General features: G+C 42.7%; 1 protein-coding gene across 1 annotated transcript in view; it reads right to left on the bottom strand.

The window, feature by feature from the left end:
* LOC128596037 (gamma-interferon-inducible protein 16-like) overlaps window positions 1–5,039 on the bottom strand; it is a 46,113-nt gene extending 41,074 nt beyond the window's left edge. The window contains exon 1 of the mRNA XM_053605379.1: window positions 4,532–5,039. The gene's annotated coding sequence lies outside the window, so the exon portion shown is untranslated. The remainder of the gene's footprint in view (window positions 1–4,531) is intronic.
* Window positions 5,040–6,000: the final 961 nt, after the last annotated feature.

A 6,000-nucleotide genomic window follows, 5' to 3' on the forward strand; every position in this document is an offset into this window, starting at 1 on the left:
TCCTGGAAGCAGCCTATCTTCCTTTCGCACTCCCCGTTTGCGTGCAATTGCCAAAGTGCTCTAACCAGAACCCACCACTGGCCCCATCCAGACTTGGTGATTACCCCTATGGGAGTAAATTTTTCCTAATCGTGGGCTGGGTTGCTTACATTCCTGGCAATTCACCCATTTCTCGAGGCTTGAGTTCCCTATTCCCCTTGACCTTGCATGGTTTAGCGCAGAGGTTCTACACCTTCGCACGAAAATTTCTGGCACCGGGTCGCAAGCTCTCCACAGCCTCCAGGGCCTGACACTGCTTTAGTGTACAGTGACAACCAGCCTAGACTGTGTTCTCATTTTCTTGGCCAGCAACAAAGTAACAAAGACGTTTGTTCTTTGTCCTGGTTCTGGCGTGATTCTACTCATGCTTTATTTCTGCGAGGAATCGCCATGAGTGCAAGCCATTCTAGCCCACTAACTCCCCCTGGGATGCTCCTTACACCACCTGGAAGAATTAAGAAACTCTCTACCCAGGTTTAACCACTTTATTTAATTTTTCTTTAATTCAAAACTTATATAACTATTGTAAGTGCCTTGGCAAATAGAGCGAGGTCCCCTATGTTCAAGACTTCTCATTTCTTAAAACCAAGCCTAATTTATGTACAGATAATTCCAAAATTCTAGTAACGGGCTCTCCTACGCTCTATCTTCCTAAACCAAACCTATTTGACGCAGCAAATAAACCTCCACCATGCAAACGAGTGGCTGCCGGTTCCTAAACGGGAGTAATTTTTGCTCTGGCCCACCATATTCGTCTCCTCCCTCAACCACACAGTTACCTCCACCCTCTGTCCCTCCTACTTTCCCGTCAACCAATCTGAGCTCATCTCCTAACTCCTCCCCTCCAACTAGCACTCAGTTCTTCCGTATGGTCTCTCAGTCCACTTCCGACTACTCCAAGAAACTCTTCCAGGACTTCTTTACTCCTTTCTCCCTCCAGCTCCTCCATATAATAATCCTACAGTACCACCATATAACAGTGTATTACTATATCCTATCAACTTACCTAGCATAATGTTTTTTTAACCACTACTGTAACCTCTAACAGTGCAAACGAGTGTGGGAGAGGGCGAAAGAGGCAGCAAATCAATTTCATATATCATAAGCATCCTACAGGTGACACTACAGTCCCTAACGCCCAGCCAAATTGGAATAATAATAATAATACTAAGGAAAAAATAGAGACACTTTTATTACCTACATTCTTTGTGGACTTAGAGCTTCCGCCAAAAGACTATCAATTATAATAAATTACAGGAAATCATACAAGATAAGTCTAAAATCCTTCAACTTTCCTCCAATGCCTTACCGAGGCTTTTATTAAATATACTAACTTAAATCCTAAAACAGTAGATGGGAAAAACGTTCTCATAACTTATTTCTTTAACCAAAGTTACCCCGACATCAAACTTAAGCTAAAGCAGTTGGAGCAAGGACCCCTGGCACCCCAGGGTGTAATTTTAAACATGGCCTTTAAAGTTTACACGGGACAGGATGATATTTTCCAAAGGAAAAATAAAAAATCTCAAACCCAAAATTATCAAATGCTAGCTCAAAACATTACAGTATCTCTAAGGCCATCATTCCTAACCTACCTAAGTAATCAGGGACAAAAGACAGCTTCATGACTCAACCACCTGAATCATACTACAAACGTGATGGAGAAGGCCACTGGGTGATACGTTGCCCCAGCCCCAAACCTCCACCACGGCCATTTCCTCTCTGCAAAAAAAAAGGGTCACTGGAAGGCTGACTGACCCTTGGCTCAGAGAGGACATGGAGACAGCCAACCTACTGCACCTACAAGCAGATATACTGGGAGTTACCTCTTCTGAAGACTAACGGGACCCTGGCTTCTCTCACCCAACGAAGATTACCTCTACGGAGTCAAGAGTAACCCTGATGGTGGCAGGTACGATGATTGCCTTTCTATTAAACACAGAAACTAGCATCTCAGTTCTTAAAGAGTTCACAGGTCCTACCTCCCTGTTGCCCACCTCTATTGTTGGCAGTAAAGGTTTTTTCGCACCATGTACATCAAACTCCTTTTTTACACTGCATAATTGGCAATTTCTCATTTATCCATTCCTTTTTAATGTTGCCTTCGTATCCAGTTCCCCTTCTGGAACGTGACATACTTTCCAAATTAAGTACCACCCTAACTTTTAATCTTAAATTGATAAATGCTGACCCATCTCCCTCTGCCTCACTCTGCCTCGTCCTTTTCCCAGCTATAAAAAACTCGTTGCCCTATCCCATTCCACCAGAGCAAGTAAATCCTAAAATATAGGATACTAAAACCCCTTCAATTGCCTCCTGCTCTCCAATTCTTATTAAACTAAAAAACAAAAACAAAAAAAACCCTCTATTTTTCCTTCTCAACATCAATATCTACTTCCCAATCTAATCTCCTGAAATTCCAACCTATTATACAAGATCCCCTAAAAAAAGGGGGGTTTTACAACCTGCCCACTCACCATATAATACTCCCATACTAGTAATTAAAAAACCCAATGACACCTATCACTTAATACAAAATCTAAAACTCATGAACTCTACGCTCATTCTCTTACACCCTAATTGCCAGAACCTACTTGCCTTCACATAGACTGACCCTACTTCTCAGACTCCCTCCCAACTTACTTAAACTATACTCCCCCAGGGATTTCATGACAGCCCCCATTTATTTGCTCAAACATTAGCACAAGACCTCCAATCCTATAATTCCTCTCCCTCAACCTTAATTCAGTATGTTGATAACCTCCTATTCTATAATCCCACCTTACGTGACTCTAAGCAAAACATCTATTCCCTTCTTAATTTCCTTGCAAATAGGAAAAATGAACCCCCAAGTTGCCATAACTTCCCTTACTAACAACAGTGAAAATCACAGCTAACATAGACACAGAAACAGCTAACATTTCCTAGTCAATAACTCATTTTATTCAAACTCAACTCTCAACGTTATCTCAACAGGTACTCAGATGATACTCCAAACCTACAACAAGAGAAACTGTTCTTCGTGAATGAACTAAGTTACTCCGAACCACAAGACTTTCCTAAACACCACTTCTAAACAACCACTGCTAAAAGAACAGTCTGAAAAGAAAAACTTACATCCTCCCAACAGAAAAATTCATAATTGGCCAATTGAAACTATGAGCTCCTCTCAGCAGGAAGAAAGTACAGAAGAGAGAACTCTATGTCCCCTATCCTAAGGCCAACCCTCTATTTTTTAATAAATCAAGAAGGGAGGAATGTTAGGTAATTGCCCCAGAAAAGCCCCTCCTACTTTCTACAGACCAAGATTAACTATGGCCTGCCCCTAAGCCTCTTCCGGCCAGGGTAGTTACTCCTTATTGGCTATTCTGCCCTCCCATTGCCATTCTAAGACTTCCCCTAACAGAACCTATATAACTCTCTCTCTCTCTCTCCTCTCCTCTCTCTCTGTCTTTCTCAGTCTCCTTCTCTCCCCCCCCTTCCTCTCTCTCTCTTCTTTTCTCTCCTCCTTGGTGCTGCTCTGCAGCATCCCTCCCTCATCAATGAAAACCTTTCTACAAGCCTTGGTGGTCTGTGAGATCTTTGCCGGTGGATTGCCCCCCCTTTCAGGTTTGAGGCTAAAGTTTTTGTTAGCCTCCCGGCAAGGAGTATTTATTTGTCATTTTTCATATTTTGATCATAGTGAACATAAAATCATTGTAACCATAAAATCATGGTAAAAAATATATTAAGTTTCTCTTTAGATACTTGAGGATAAAGAAAGTAAACATACTGATTTCCTAAACCAAAGAGAAACGTCTCAGGAAATGAAAGTCATTCTCCAAAGTACACACTCTTACTGTTTTTTATTTTTATCCTTATTTCTGGATTGTTTACAAAGTAGGAGTATTTAAAATTAGAAGACTACTTGTGACCCCCACCCTCACCTTGCTTAAGCAACATTCCTTTTCCATGCTCCCGCCAAATACCAGACCCAGACCATAAAGATGTGTATGTTAAGGAATTGAGAAAACAGTCCTAGGGAGTATCAACACCGGGACGGAAAAGATAGTGTTCCTTGTTAGAGTAAATGTTACTCTGATGTTGCTGTAGAAAAAGTTTTGGATTAAGTTATAATTCTCTAGATGCCTTTTTCATTGTAACTTTCCGTAAAAAACTGCTGTGTTTGTAACCAAAGCAGAGTAGATTTGAGAGATTTACTCTCCCTGTTCTCCAAATTTGCTGTCTTTTTGGCCATTAAAGCTTGCGGGGATCCTTTCCTTTCTCTGTGTTTCAAATGCATTTCCACTTTTTCAAATCTCAGTTGTGATAAAATTAAAAAAAAATGTTTATTATCCTTCTGAGGTATTAAAGGAGCAGAATCAAGAAATGGCAGGTTTCACTTTCCAGAGTACAGCTCCTGTCAGCCCTACTCCTCTTGCTCCCCTCCCCCCACCAGGAAGCACCAATACTGATTCCTTTCTAGTTACCTAAATGAAACCACCGCACTCACCTCCCTGAAAATTTCTCCGATGTAGTCCAGATCTTGAGATCTTGAAATGCAGGAAGCAATATGTGTTTTGAGTAGAAAGAGAAATCAGGCTAGCTCTCAGAAGCTGAGCTGCAGGATGTTATAATCTTCTAAAGTGCTTCCAAAAAGAAGTTTTTCCAAACATAACAAGGAGAAAAGACCCTGGATAAAGTCCCTTAATAACGGAGGAGTGCTGGCTGTCTCACAGCGCGCTATCGCCCCTGGGAGAGAGCACTTGTAAAACAGTGCAGAGACTCCTCCCATCAACTGGCTTAGGTTTCGTTTCTGCTCAGTGAGTCAGAGAAAAGGAGCAGCTTCCTTCCAGTAAGGATCTTTATCAGAATAACGGGGAGGGGTAGAGTGAGCAGTGGAGGATGAGAATTACTCGCTGGGTAAAATATATATTATTTGAGTGACAGATATAATAAAAGCCCTGACTTTGCTGCTATGCAACATGTCCACGTAACAAAGCTATCATTGCATCCCATAAATTCGTACACATAAATAAATAACGGTTTTTTCTTACAATTTCAATAGCTGAAGGGAATTCCAATATTAGAAACTTTTCATCTAGCAGTCTCACAAGTGGTGACGCGGGAAGACGAGACCCAATGGGGAGAAAGGGAACCCAAACACCACGTTTGAAAGAGGAAGGGCTGGTTTTATTTCAGCCGGCCCAGGACCAGCAGACACAGAGTCTCAAAATGGCCATGTTCCCGGACTGCTTCAGTCTTCTCCTTTTTATCTCTGGTCAAAAAGTTCCAGCCGGGCGGCGCCTGTGGCTCACTGAGTAGGGCGCCGGCCCCATGTGCCGAGGGTTGTGTGTTCAAACCCAGCCCCGGCCAAACTGCAACCAAAAAATAGCCGGGCGTTGTGGCGGGCGCCTGTAGTCCCAGCTGCTCGGGAGGTTGAGGCAAGAGAATTGCGTAGGCCCAGGAGTTAGAGGTTGCTGTGAGCCGTGTGACGCCAGGGCACTCTACCCGAGGGCGGAGCAGTGAGACTCTGTCTCTACAAAAAAAAAAAAAAAAAAAGTTCCAGCCCATGGGGACCTTTCTCATTGGTCAGTTTGAATCAAGCTGCAGAAGCAGGCTCCAGCTTTTACAGAACCGCAGGCTTTTACAAAAGGGGAAGCAATAACTCAGACTGGGTAGAACAGGATAACAGCAGCCCCTTCCTGGCTTCTTCAAAAGGTTTTTATTAGTTTTTAAGAAAGGTGCCTTTGCAAAAGAGAGGGTTGAAAGAATCCCAAATTCCTGGGATGACTGGACAGAGACAAAGCCAGGGTGAGGGGCAGGAGGTTGGTAAACAACCTGGAATGTATGTAAATAGACGGGGAGGGAGAAGCCAGTTCTGTTCAGGTAGGGGAAGTAAACCAGGTTTTCTATTTTAACTACATATTAGAAGAGTTTAATCTCCCCTGTTGACTCTCAAATGCTTGGGCTTAGTTGGTC

The sequence above is a fragment of the Nycticebus coucang genome, chromosome 10 (genome assembly GCF_027406575.1).
Source record: "Nycticebus coucang isolate mNycCou1 chromosome 10, mNycCou1.pri, whole genome shotgun sequence".
NCBI lineage: Eukaryota > Metazoa > Chordata > Mammalia > Primates > Lorisidae > Nycticebus > Nycticebus coucang.